The sequence below is a fragment of the Nannobrachium achirus genome (genome assembly GCF_963921795.1).
Source record: "Nannobrachium achirus genome assembly, chromosome: 20".
NCBI classification, from domain to species: domain Eukaryota; kingdom Metazoa; phylum Chordata; class Actinopteri; order Myctophiformes; family Myctophidae; genus Nannobrachium; species Nannobrachium achirus.
Genome location: NC_137827.1, coordinates 7042215 through 7057337, shown reverse-complemented (window position 1 = coordinate 7057337; position 15123 = coordinate 7042215). Strand labels below are relative to the sequence as shown.

The 15123-nt window shown below is 43.2% G+C and overlaps 1 protein-coding gene across 2 annotated transcripts in view; it reads right to left on the bottom strand.

Moving 5' to 3' along the window:
- gabrb1 (gamma-aminobutyric acid type A receptor subunit beta1) overlaps positions 1 to 15123 on the bottom strand; it is a gene marked incomplete at its 3' end in the record, with an annotated part of 160889 nt that overhangs the window by 124323 nt on the left and 21443 nt on the right. The window lies entirely within an intron of this gene.

The following is a 15123-nucleotide window of genomic DNA, read 5'->3' as shown; positions in this document are numbered from 1 at the left end:
AGGACCGCAACTTAGTCCTCACTTTCCAAAAATGTGACCCAGCATAGCAGAGGGGCAGTCATTTCGGAAAGCACAGCTTTAGACCAGCCCTGAAATTACTTTTTTTTTTTTTTTTTTTTCTAAAATGTGATAAAGCCACAAAAGCATTTCATAAATATCAGGCTACATTTCACTTAAACGCCAGAGCTTAACTCTGCATGTAAATAAGACTTTTTTAAATTAATGTGAAGAGAAACCTCACATTTTGCAAGTTACATTTCATCTAAAAGGCTGAATTTCTCAGATCTAGTATTTCTGCATGGCATAACTCTATAAGCCATATCTACAAAACTGTTGGGTCAATCTTCACAACCAATATATCATTTTGTAGCTATGATTCCCAGCTTTCAAATGAAATGAGAAAATGAAAATGAAAAAAATTTCAATGACTAGCCCTCAGCTGTGTTCGGACACAAATGTCCTCACTCTGTTGGTTAAAAACTATTTCCGGTGCTCACTGGGTAGTAAGAACAGGTACACACACACACACACACACACACACGCACACGCACACGCACACGCACACGCGCACACACACTGTGACACACAACCTCTTAGGCTGAAAAAGATCGCACCGAGCAAAGTGCAAGTGATTTAGCTAAGCTCCAAATATTATCAAAGTATTCTGAGGCACCCCTGGACTTGCGTCAAGGCACCCTTGGGTGCCATGGCACCCACTTTGAGAAGCCTTGCTTTAGAGAATGCTTAAGCAGTGTGTGAGCAGCAGGGACGTGCAGAGAATTTTAGAGAGGCAGGGGCTGACATTTCCAAAAGGGCCTTTTGGTGAAAATATTGAAAATAGCTGACCTCCAAGCAGACAACACGTTGCGCTGCGACGCATTGTGAGCTTGGAAGTCGGCTATTTTCGGTACTTGATACAATGCTAAACTAAGCATAATCCAAAGTCACAACACGTTGCGCTGCGACGCGTTGTGAGCTTGGAAGTTGGCTATTTTCGGTACTTGCTACAGCGCTAAACTAAGCATAATCAAGTGAATACTGAAGATGTGGCATACGTAACGGCATTGATTTCCACACTGAGAGGGCAATTCTTCCAACATAAGATGCTGCAGTCAAGTTCAGGAGAGTTTGGACAAGGGAATTCTCTTGAATGCTGCCTTCAGGTATGGCATGGAAAGGGGGGCATTTGCATTTCTTTCACCATAGTAAAAACTGCATTTATGGTCTGGAGAGGGCACAGACGGATACAGACGGATTTACAGACGATAAAAGGGCAGGGGCTCAAGCCCCCTTTGATGTCTATGTGTGCACGTGCCTGGTGAGCAGTGTGTGTGTGTGAGCGGTGTGACGTGGACAGGATGAGTTGTGTGAGGTGCAGAAGAGGAGTCATGACACCTCGCTCTGTGCTCAGGGCTGAGATAAAGAGCTAGCAGCACAACCCGAACATAAATCACTGCTTCTCAAACAACAACAGGAGTCCAAGACAAGAAAATATATATGTGTTTATACTGTGTGCACAAGATATAACCTTGAACTGACAGGTCTGTAACTCTGAAAGTGTAGCAGTCGCGCCTGTGATTATCACGAATTACATTTATGAGAGTTCCCCCATAATTTGTCTGTGAAAAACTGATAATCACTGTGGTTATAAGCATCCTGGTCTTTAACGTGTGTTATTAGGCCGCATTTAATCCACTTCCTAACAGACAAAAGCTATCAAGTCCATTGATTAAGACATAATCGTATTACCGTGGCACAACAAGGAAATACCCAATAAATGTAGCCTATCTCAATCTCGAGTAGATACATGTACTGAGTGCCGCGCTGCGAGCTTGTAGATCTGCTATTTTTGAAAAGTCGTGAAAATGTGTGCAAATCTTTGAATATATATGTATTTTTTAAGCGAACATTTGTAACTCAAATTTTGCTTCTGGGGGGTCCCTGGAACTCAATATTTTGAGATGGGGTTCCGTGGCCAAATACATACCATTTTGGGGGTCCTTCACATGAAAAGGTTTGAGCTCCACTGACATAGAAACATAAGTTTTTTCAAAAAATCTCAGAAGGATTTGAAATATTCAAAGATTTTCATGATTTTTCAAAAATAGCAGATCTACAAGCTCGCAGCGCGGCAGTCGGTGCCGCGCTGTGAGCTTGTAGATCTGCTATTTTTCAATAGTTAAAGCACAGGGGCCCCGCAGTGAATCCTTGTACCCAGGGCCCAGAATTTGGTGCGACACCCCTGATTTTGTATACTACGGTACTTTTGTGAAAATAGCAGATCTGCATGCTCACAACCAGAAAACAAGCAGCGCTGTAGCTTTCAGATGGGTACTGCAGGCTCAGAGGAAATGGGGAGTGACACGACCAGTCAAAGCAATTTCCTGGTGGTCTCCGTGTTAACAGCGGCTGCTGCTGCTTCGCGTCAACCAAACAAAAACAGCAGCATGCCGTCCAGCTCAGCAGTCTCTAAAGGCCTGCTCTGACACACACTGACGTGGCCCGTGCCAACTCTCACACACATCACACATCTGTCTGTACGTCTGTTACGATATTGAAGGTGGTATTATATGTTATGCGCGGATAGGTTTCTCTCCTCTCTGTGGCTGCGTGGGTCTGTGTGTGCGTGTGTGGTAGAGTGCGTATATGAGAGCGTGGAGCCTGATTGGATGATCATAGGAGGGGAGTTCCAGTCGCAGCCAGTCCGGATTGGTGTCCAGAGGACAACGCCATCTTTAAAAGGCTGTCAGTGAGCCGGCGTCAGCGAACCCGTGCCTTCCTGACTCCCAACCCGTCTGTCTGCCTGTTCGCTGTTGTAGTAGCCATTTGTGCATGTGAAGCCGGAACAGATAGTCGTATGTGAGCTCGAACAAACACTTGATTCCACAATAGCGATTACCGCTGTTTAACACCTCTCGATCTATTATTCTCAGCTAAAGGGGAGAGGGCTGGGTTTTTCTGTTGCTTTATTTCGGTTCTTATTATATACTTTGTTTTTCAGTTAAGGAGGGGAAGTATATTGTCTTTTGTTTATTCTGGATAGGTAAGCTATTTTTCTGTTCTAGTTTTAGTTTTGTTGTACCCTGTCCTCCACCCCGGAGGTCTGTCAATCCGAGAAAATGTAATAAAAACACTTCAAAAGTCGAAAGTAAACTGGTTCTTGGGAGTTGGGAAGGTCAGTGTTTCCACACCATATTATGTGGTGCTCTGGTTTCCCCTAAGCCGGAGCGTTACATGGGGGCTCGTCCGGGATTTAATTTTTCGGGTAAGTGCATTTTTTTTATACTCTTCTTGTGTTTGATTGGCAGTTTTGAGGAGGGTAGGATGAGCGACGAGGAGTTGATCCCACCAGGGGAGGAGGAGGTGGATGAGAGTGATAAGGGTCCACCACTGGGAAATTTGTGGGAGGAAGTTGCTAAGGGTCCATCAGGGGAGAAGCTAGATCGCTGTACAAAAGACAATTTGTTATTACTGGCAAACTTCTTTGGTGTTGATGTGCCTCTTAACCCTTAAGTGCTGTTCGGGTCATTTTGACCCGTTTTACATTTTCATTTGAAAAAAAAAGGTAGAAGTTTAAATTGTTTCCACCTGAAACTCACTGGCCTTAAAGATTCTTCTGAGATGAACATGTAAAAAAAATATTTTTGCACTACACCCATGCTACACCCCCCTCATATTTTTTGAACCTTAAGTGCTGTTCGGGTCATTTTGACCCGGAAGCACAGATGCACAGAAATACACAGTATTATGCCAAAACAGAGACACACAGTCACCCCCACTTGTAACACGCCCCTTCCGAAGCCCCATTCCGAACACCCCCCCCCCCCCCTTTCCGCACCCCCCCCCCTCCCCACACTTAACCCCTGATGCACAGAAATGCAAGGAATCATGTACAAACACAGATACACAATCACCCCCTAACCCCTTCCACCCCTTCACCCCCCCTCACCTCGCCCTTACCCCCTCCCCTCCAAACCCCCCAACCCAACCCCCCCCCCACCTCCCTCCCACCCCCCCCCCCCCCCCCCGCCACCCCAGGTGCACAGAAATAAAAGAAAGCATGTATACTAACACAGACACACAGTCACCTCCTTCCCCCCCTCCCCCCTCCTATCGCCCTCACCCCCCACACCCTTCACCCCCTCTCCTCCTCACCCCTCCCCTCCTCACCCCCTCTCCTCCTCACCCCTCCCCTCCTCACCCCTCACCCCTCCCTCCTCACCCCTCACCCCTCACTTATCTGAAGTTTTCCTTGTGACTGTACTGTATCTTAGGGGAAATTTTACATTATTTTACATAAACATAAGGTGCTGTAAAGTAACACTGTATTTCAGGGGTGCTGTGGATGAAAATGCTGTTTACAGGGGTGCCCTGAGACCAAAGTGTTTGAAAACCTCTGTCCTAGTGTATACGTTCAAGTGTATATTCATATGTGACATTCATGTGTGTTCACATGTGTGTTCAGCTCTATGTGAGAATGATGTCCTGTTGAACCACAAGTATTCAATTAATGGGCATGTTGTTCATAAAAATATTGTCTGATTTTAATTTTGTCCTATAAGCATGAGCAATATTGCCCAGTATTAAATAGTTTTTTTAAATAGTTTTTTTACATGAATTTCAGCTAAATCATTAAAAACGCCTAGCTCTTTCAGTGTTTAATGTGATATAGCAAAGCAAGAATGCAAATATTTACCATATATATCATATGAATTGTTTGGTATTGAGTCAAAGTCAATGTATTATGATGATTTGTTAAGTTAAAATTTATATTAGTGTTGTTTTTTTTAAACCAAATACCCCCCGGGTCAAAATGACCCGAACAGAACGAAGGTGTAGTGAATCTGAACAGAACTTAAGGGTTAACGCAAATAAAGATGAACTGAAACGGCTACTAAGTGGGAAGTTGGAGAGGGGTGCGATGTTTCCTGGGGCTGGGGGGGCCAGCGTGGGGGATAGGGAGACACACGGGGACGCGGAGGCGTCACACGCTGTCATACCGCCCCTCACGGCTCATGCCGACATTGCCTCAACGAGTCTAAAAATAACCAGTGGTACAGAGGAACTCCGTTTAATGTTGTGTCTCAGAGAGGCGGAGGGTCGCAACAAAGAATTGGAGTGTCGCAACAAAGAATTGGATGTGGAGTTGGCAAAAATAAAGTTGAGAACGTTGGAAGTTGAGCGGTCATCACCTGGTATTCCCAGTGAGGCACGATCCAAATCTACTTCCAGTGGGTTTGATGTTGGGAGGCACATTGCACTAGTTCCACCTTTTAGGGAAAATGAGGTGGACTCGTACTTTAATACATTTGAGCGCATTGCCTCTGCATTAAAGTGGCCAAAAGAAATGTGGGCATTGTTAATACAGTGCAAATTGGTGGGGAGAGCGCAGGAGGTATGCGCTAGTTTGCCAGTTGAGGAGGGATTGAAATATGAAGTGGTAAAGTCTACTGTGTTAAAGGCATATGAATTAGTTCCAGAAGCCTACAGACAGAGATTTAGGGGAAAAGAAAAAACTGCCCATCAGACATATGTTGAGTATGCGCGCGAGAAGGAGGTCTTATTTGACAAATGGTGCCAGGCAAGTAAAATAAAGAACATGGAGGAATTACGGCAATTAGTGCTACTTGAAGAGTTCAAAAGGCGCTTGCCTGAAAATATTGGTATTTATTTGAACGAACAAAAGGTCACTACAGTATCTGCAGCGGCTGTGTTAGCTGACGAGTTCGTTTTAACGCACAAGACGGCGTTTTCTGCAGCCGCGGGCCGGGCTAATAACCCTGCCCGACAGCCCTCAGAAAATAGACCCCGGCCACTGAATAGTGCGGGGCGCGCTAATATTATTCCAGGGGAGACCCGGGAATGTTTCTACTGTCACGAATTCGGGCACCTCATTGCTTTATGTCCTAGAAGGAGAGAACAAACTCAGTTAAGAGAGGATAATAGGCCATCTACTATTGGGTTAATCCGTACACAGCCTGGTATCACTCCGCCTGAGGATGAACAAATAGTGGATGGAGCTTTTGAACCTTTTATGTCCTCCGGGTTTGTTTCTCTCCCCGGTGGGGATGGTGTCCAAATTCCCATAACTATTTTGCGTGACACCGGAGCGAAACAGTCTGTCATTTTAGACAGTGTGTTACCTTTTTCTGGAAAAACGTACTGTGGTTTTGACGCGTTGGTGTGGGGAATAGAGATGAGCGTTTTTCGAATCCCCATACACAGCGTATATCTGACGTGCGCTCTTTTCTCTGGGCCAGCTAAGGTTGGCGTGCGGTCCGATTTGCCTGTGCCCGGAGTAACGTTGATTTTGGGAAATGATTTGGCGGGTGGAAGGGTTTTTTCTCCGCTCGAGGTCGGTGGAGACAATTTGTCCGCTCCGTGCGTTTTTGCCCCAGTGGTGTGTGAGCCGTCAACGGTGTTCCCTGTGTGCGCAATTACGCGCGCACAGTCAAAAAAAAATGGTGAGGCGGTGGACCTCACAAAAACATTTATGGGTTCTTTAGATGATGTGTCAGGCACTCAGCACTCAGGCACGACTGTCAATTTGTTGCCTAGTGATGCTGAGCTGAATTTATCAGTGGATAAACCCCAGTTCATTCAAGCACAACAATCTGATGATACGTTGAGTACATGTTTTGCTAGTGTCGGGGCACCAAAAGAAATCCCCCATCCTGTTATCTATTTATTAGATGATGGTGTTCTTGTTCGTAAGTGGTCTAAAAATGATTATGACTCGGTATATCAGGTGGTTGTGCCAGAGCCTTTTCGTCCCCAGGTTCTGAGCTTAGCTCATGATCATGTTTTTTCTGGGCATTTGGGAATTAGAAAAACGTATGATAGAATTCTACGGTGTTTTTTTTGGCCTGGGTTAAAAAGTGACGTAGTGAAATACTGTCGTTCATGTCACATATGTCAGGTGGTAGGCAAACCCAACCAGGTTATTCCACCAGCTCCATTGCAACCCATTCCAGTGATTGGGGAACCATTTGAACATGTAATTATTGACTGCGTTGGTCCATTACCAAAGACGAAATCTGGCAATGAGTATATTTTTACTATTATGTGTGCCGCAACTCGTTTCCCTGAGGCAATTCCGCTGCGTAATATCAAAGCACGGACTATTGTAAAAGCTCTAATAAAATTCTTTTCCACATTTGGTCTGCCGAAGGTGACTCAGAGTGACCTTGGGACGAATTTCATGTCTAAAATATTTGCTCAGGTGATGGAGGAGTTGGCTGTCACACATAAGACTTCAAGCGCTTTTCATGCAGAGTCCCAAGGTGCTATTGAACGTTTCCATCAGACATTAAAATGTATTTTGCGAAAATATTGTCTGGAACACGAGCGAGACTGGGATGAGGGGTTGCCTTTGTTACTGTTTGCAGTTAGGGAAACCACACAGGAGTCCCTGGGGTTTAGCCCGGCCGATTTGGTTTTTGGCCACACGGTGCGTGGCCCACTACGGTTATTACAGGAGAAATGGTGTGCAGATAAACCTAGCCCCAGTCATAACATTTTGGACTATGTTAGTGATTTTAAAGGGCGACTTCACCAGGCGTGTGAGACAGCCCGCAAGAACCTAGCGGGGGCCCAGAAAAAAATGAAGATAAATTATGACATTAAAACAGTGGCCAGGACATTTCAAGTGGGTGAACAGGTACTAGTGTTGTTACCTATGCCGGGCTCTTGCCTGCAGGCTAAATTTTCCGGTCCTTATTTGGTGGAGCGTAAAATAAGTGATAATAACTATGTAATTAGCACTCCTGATCGAAGGAAGAAATTCCGGTTGTGTCATATCAATATGATAAAAAAGTACATTACACGGGATGGGGATAGTGTTCAGTCCACATCTGTGGTGACGCCGGTGGTCAGTGTTAATGTGGCGCCTGCTCCATATAGTCCTGAGGTGGATGGACTGTATGTGGGCAGTGCGCCGGTGCCATGCGCCAGATTACAGAATTCAGAGATTCTTAGGAATTTAGACAGCCACTTGTCTACGTTGTCAGAGACGGCTCGTAGTGATATTAGTGAGCTAATTTATAGTCATTTAGAACTGTTTGGGGATCACCCCACACAGACTACCGTGCTTCATCACGATGTGGATGTGGGAGAGCAAAGACCAATAAAACAACATGCCTATCGGGTCAATCCGACAAAAAGAAATTTAATGCAGAACGAGGTAGAATATCTGCTGGAGCGTGGATATGCGGTGCCTAGTTCTAGTTCATGGAGTTCACCGTGTTTATTAGTGCCCAAACCTGATAATACCGTTCGTTTTTGTACTGATTACAGGAAAATAAATGCTGTGACAAAACCAGATTCATTTCCACTGCCTCGTATGGAGGATTGTGTGGATCGTGTAGGGTCTGCACAATATGTCACGAAACTTGATCTTTTGAAGGGTTATTGGCAAGTGCCATTAACACCCCGTGCGTCGGAGATTTCAGCTTTTGTCACCCCCGATAATTTTTTGCAATATACAGTTATGCCCTTTGGGCTGAGAAACGCTCCAGCTACGTTTCAAAGATTAATGAATAAAACTTTGGCAGGTATTAAAAATTGCGACGCTTATTTGGATGACGTGGTGGCATATTCATCCACTTGGGAGGAACATGTCCAAACCCTTTATGAAATATTTGGTCGGCTGCGGGAGGCTAATCTCACTGTTAATTTGGCAAAATGTGAATTTGGGAAGGCGACCGTAACCTATTTGGGCAAGGAGGTAGGTCAGGGCTATGTGCGCACTATTGCATCGAAGGTGCAGGCGATCATGGATGTCCCTATTCCCCAGAATAAACGCGATCTTCGCCGGTATTTGGGGATGACGGGGTATTATCGTGGGTTTTGTCGAAATTTTGCTGAGGTAGTTGCACCGTTGACGAGCTTAGTGAGCCCAAAGATTCCGTTTATCTGGTCCCCTTATTGTCAAGTGGCATTTGAGTCTGCTAAGGCCCTTCTGTGCAGCGCGCCTGTCCTTGCAGCCCCAGATTTTTCACGGGAATTTAAATTGGAGGTTGACGCGAGTGCCCTGGGGGCAGGGGCAGTATTGGTGCAGGAAGGTGCCGATGGTATTGATCACCCAATTTGTTATTTTTCAAAGAAATTCATGAGACACCAGGTGAATTACAGCACTATTGAAAAAGAGTTGCTTGCCTTGTTGCTTGCGTTGCAACATTTTGAAGTCTATGTGGGGTCGAGTCCAATGCCTATCAGGGTGTATACGGATCATAACCCGTTAATATTTTTGGCCCAAATGCGCAACAACAACCAACGCTTAATGCGGTGGTCCTTGTTGCTGCAGGATTTTGTTTTAGATATTCAGCATAAGAAAGGGAGGGACAATATTATGGCAGATGCTTTGTCTCGCGCTCATTAGGAGGGCGTCCGGGAATCAAACATTTTTTTGGGGGAAAATGTTTGATTTTTCGGGAAGGGAGGTGTTACGATATTGAAGGTGGTATTATATGTTATGCGCGGATAGGTTTCTCTCCTCTCTGTGGCTGCGTGGGTCTGTGTGTGCGTGTGTGGTAGAGTGCGTATATGAGAGCGTGGAGCCTGATTGGATGATCATAGGAGGGGAGTTCCAGTCGCAGCCAGTCCGGATTGGTGTCCAGAGGACAACGCCATCTTTAAAAGGCTGTCAGTGAGCCGGCGTCAGCGAACCCGTGCCTTCCTGACTCCCAACCCGTCTGTCTGCCTGTTCGCTGTTGTAGTAGCCATTTGTGCATGTGAAGCCGGAACAGATAGTCGTATGTGAGCTCGAACAAACACTTGATTCCACAATAGCGATTACCGCTGTTTAACACCTCTCGATCTATTATTCTCAGCTAAAGGGGAGAGGGCTGGGTTTTTCTGTTGCTTTATTTCGGTTCTTATTATATACTTTGTTTTTCAGTTAAGGAGGGGAAGTATATTGTCTTTTGTTTATTCTGGATAGGTAAGCTATTTTTCTGTTCTAGTTTTAGTTTTGTTGTACCCTGTCCTCCACCCCGGAGGTCTGTCAATCCGAGAAAATGTAATAAAAACACTTCAAAAGTCGAAAGTAAACTGGTTCTTGGGAGTTGGGAAGGTCGGTGTTTCCACACCATATTATGTGGTGCTCTGGTTTCCCCTAAGCCGGAGCGTTACAACGTCCGTCCAACTCTCACACACATCACACATCTGTCTGTATGTCCATCCAACTCTCACACACATCACACATCTGTCTGTACGTCCATCCAACTCTCACACACATCACACATCTGTCTGTACGTCCATCCAACTCTCACACACATCACACATCTGTCTGTATGTCCATCCAACTCTCACACACATCACACATCTGTCTGTATGTCCATCCAACTCTCACACACATCACACATCTGTCTGTATGTCCATCCAACTCTCACACACATCACACATCTCTCTGTACGTCCATCCAACTCTCACACACATCACACATCTGTCTGTACGTCCATCCAACTCTCACACACATAAACACACATCCATCTATCCAGCTAGTGTTTATTTTGTCTACTAAAAATATGACAAAAAAAATGTTCATTTAAAGGCTGAAAAACAGCCAAAAGGGCACGCACATATCCAAGGCCATATAGGCTGGGTGCTGGAATGATCAAAAAGTATGGGGCTTTTAAGCCGTGACATCATTTTGTAGTCAGACCTCCAAGCAGATTTATGGTCAAAATCTGTCCCTCGCTATTTCAACAGATCCGAGACAAAAATAACGACTAAAGTATAATTCTACCACTTTCCTTTCAACAACAAAGAGAAGAAAAATTTGTAAATAGTAAAAATAGTAAAAAGATTCGCTTTTTTGGGGGGCAAAATTTCTCCTCTGCCTACAAAATGATGTCAGACTTAACAGCCCCATACAGGTAAGAAATAAAAGAGTGCTCACCCCAAGCTTGATATTTACTAGTGGTAACGTTTGGAGCCTACCGGCTCTTCATCAGACCTTCCAAAGAACATGTTCATCCACCAACCTTTTTCACTGACAAAAACCAAATAAAAACCAACCATGTTTTTTGTTTTGTCTTGTTTTTGCCATGCCAGCACTGCAGTACAAATATTTTAAAAACGAAGATTATATGATGACTAAAACTCGTCAAAAAAAAAAAAAAAACTACACTAAAATGTTAGGGAGGGACTAGTGGAGAAGACGAGACTAAAGTCATTTTATGTTTAGTTGCACGCGACTGAGAAACACTCTGAGAAAACAAAAAGCAGATCTACAAACTGAGCTTGTAGATCGGTTATTGTCAGCATGCAACCAAGGACAAAATCAGGCATTACCAGTCTTTACAATGCCATCAAGGCACAGACCAAAAACATTTTTGTCGCCAAAATAAACTGTGGATTTAGTCGACTAAAATCGTATGATATTTAGTCGACTAAGACATGGCTAAAAAACTAATACAATTTTATTCAAAAGACTATGTATGACTAAAACTAAATCAAATGTTCTGTCAAAAAAAATGTTTTATATATAGTCAACCTTTTCATTGTAAGGCCGACACTTTGTTTACATCCTAGTCTATAGACTAGAATGTAAACAAAGTGTCGGTCTGACAATGGCCAAAATGATTATTTTATCATTATTTTACGCTTTTTGTGGTCATTTTTGAATAGAAACGCATATATGAAGCTTATTTCTTTATAAAATATTTTCGAAACATTATTTTTATTTTAGCATCCGTTTTTCAAGAAAAAGTTGACTATAGCTCCTTTAAGTAAAAGTATCTTTGTTACCACAGGGCGGCCCCCCTGTGGTAACAAAGAACCTGAGGTTCCATATACAGTAGCACCACAGCATAAGTATCTACAGTATACCAGGGGTCTTCAACAGGCCAAGGACCCCTTAGCTGAGAGAGACATGCAGGGACCCCCTCTACATAGTGTATAAGTGTGTGATACAGATTTTCATTGATTTCATAGAAAGATTCATGAACTTGTTTGACAGCATCAGTCTGTTAGATTCACGTTGATGTTTTTTCTACCGCTTAAATCGTCGTTACTTACTAAACTTCGCCTTTCATTCTGTACTTGGCCTGCTCTTTTTTTTACCTCTACATCAAACTTATTTGCCAAAAGCAGCTGATCTACAAGCTCGCGTTGCAAGGCGTTGAGAGCTTGTAGATCTTCTATTTTTGAAGACCCCTGATCTATACTTTGACCCAAGTACTGGGGTTGAGTGCTTTGTCCCCCAATCCTTAAATATGTGTATGATAGATATATTATACATATTGGCAGGGCCCCTCCCCTTAACATTACTGGCAACTACCATGCAGTTCCATTAAGTAATGTGAAAGTAATCGTTTCCCCCTTTCAAAGTTTGGCACGCCCTCCTGTCCCAGGCCGGGCCGAACAGAGGCCACGGTGACCGGGGAGTAGACTCCTTCTGTTGGGTACGATATGGTCACTGTCCGGAAGAAACCTCGCATCTACGATATGGTCACTGTCCGGAAGAAACCTCGTATCTCCAAGGTTAAAATGAGTAGGTTTATTCGTAAGGTAAATCCCTGCTTCATCGTACAAGACTGTCGCACAAAACTAGTGAAAATAGCAGATCTACAAGCTCACAACGCCTCGCGGCGCGAGGCGTTGTGTACTTGTAGATCGGTTATTTACACTATTTTAAATCATTTTTAAAATGATACATTTTAACGGTCTTTGGACATACAAGTTTTCCACCCGACAACTTCTCAAAGTGGTGCCCCAGGAAAATGTGCAATTATGACATTAAATCAATCCATAATTTATACTGTGGTTTGTGCTGTAAGCAATTTTTTTTAACCCATTTACAGTAGGCCTGAAAAATACCTAAAAATGTGTTCTAAATCCTAACGGCTTTCAGAGAAATGTATGTTTCTATGATCAGTGGTGCTCAAACCTTTTAATATCAAGATACCGCCGACCTCCATCTAAAAATATGTTGTTCTAGAGACCCCCTCTTAAAGGACAACTTTGTTTTTTTACAACAAGGGTTCATATTTTAGATTGTAATTTAATAGAGAAAAGAAAAAGTGAGTGTTGAAATGTTTTAATTTGCTTTGTTCTATTGTTTTATCGCGTTTACCATGCTAAAATGTGGGGCATGCGTACGCATGGGGGCATGCGTACAAGTGGCTAAATATGTCTTTTTAGACACAATCAGCCAGCAGTTTCTTTATTGCTATTTACAGTAACACTTCTAGCCCCCCTAAGTCACATCCAACCATGAAAGGTTGCGTCGTATCTTGGGAATGGGCTTATTCTGTGTAAAATTACATATTTAGCCACTTGTACGCTTGCCCCCAACCACTGAAATAAGAATCTCTAAAACAATAGAAAGAAGTAAATGAAATAATTTTAACACTCATCTTTTATATTCTTTAATTACATTCTAAAATATGAACCCTTGTTGTAAAAAAGTTGTCCTTTAATAGGCCAGGGCCAATTCTGATATCTTCACAAATTGGTACCACTCAAGATGACCGTACGTTTTTTTACATTTTTGACTTCCTACATGTCTCTACTAGTTTACATTTTGATATGATACCCCTTTCTGAGACCCAGCTTAATTGATGTTATCAGCCGCTAGAGTCGGTGTCCCATTAACTTTACATTACAGGGGGAAAAAAGCTAAAATTAATCTGCTTTAAGTAGCATATGAGGGGTCAAACTAGGGGGTTGTCATGATTCTGAATCCATTGCAAGCATTTGTTTTGCACGAAAAACATTCCTTGGGCTAAAATGTCCCCCACAAAAGTGTGAAAAGTGATGACTCATCACTTTTCATCACTAAACCATAGTCTTGTGGGTCCGTTTGTAGCCCAAGGAATGTTTTTCGACAAATGTCAAAAATGTCAAAAACGTACGGTCACCTTGAGTGGTACCAATTTGTATAGATATCAGAATTGGCCCCTGGCCAGCTGGCCTATAAGGAAAGATTTACAAAAGTTAGCTTTACTTTTTTTTGGACGTGTGTGACAGTGTTATTTAGTGTTGTGACTTGTATTCCTGTATGTGTTTGGTCTTCTTGTTCGTATTTTGTTTTGTAGTGTTGTGTTCCCTGTTTCCTAGTTGCAGTTTGAGTTTGACTTTACACCTGTGTACCTTTATTTTGTAGTGTTGCTCCCAGTGTTTCCATCTGCCTAGTTCTTGTTACCTGCCTTGTCTCACCTCCCTTTGATTTAGTCATATTCTCCACCTGTGTCCTGTTTGCCTGTTAGCCTATCGCTGTGTTGATTGTATGAGTTAACCTGTGTCTAGTTAGTCCATGTCTATCCACCTCTTTCCGCAGGAATTTACTGGTGAATGTTTTGCACCACACTGCACCACACTTCCGGTTAACAGCAGACATACAAGCTCACGTCGCGTCGCAGATGCAGCCGCTGTGAGCTTGTAGATCACACTCGGCTGCGGCGCTGGAAGCTCTGTCCAATTTCTGCGCAATGCATGATGGGATGTTGGAAACTTGTGGATATAAATGCCCTAGTGTGTTCAGTTCCCTTTGTCAGATCGTCACTTTATGTCAGTGTGTTTATGAACTGTGTTTTGGCTACAAGCCATTCAGTGTTCTTATTGCCTGCCCCATTTTATGGGAAGTTAAAGTTGTAGAATAAACCACCTGGATCGAGATCCGTACTTGTTTTTTGTTTTAGTTTTTTTCAGACCAAATGTCAAATAAAAAAGGCAGCAGATTTTGACTCAATTCCAAATATATACAATACAATACAATGAGTCTATCTATACCTGCATTCCACTGAAATCCACTATGAATTGAATACAAACAGGACCACCATGACCTTTTTGTGTTCTCCTTTTAGCACCATTGTAGCCTTTATGGACCCTGTGCGACAACATCACAAGCAGACCTCTCATTCTGTGGACCTTAATGACCAAACTAATAGATAAAACAGAATTAAATAGTACGCAAGACGTTGTGAGCATGTAGATCAGCTATTTTCACAATTTCTGCTTATAATATTTGACAATTTGGCCAATGTTTAATATGGTCATTTAGAGGTATTAAAAAGTCCTAAAATTGTCACTTTGGAAATGTGCAGATACCCTCTATACACTTTATGCTGGTTTGCTTACTGTTGAGTGAGAAAACAATGTTGCACATTAAGTTCATCA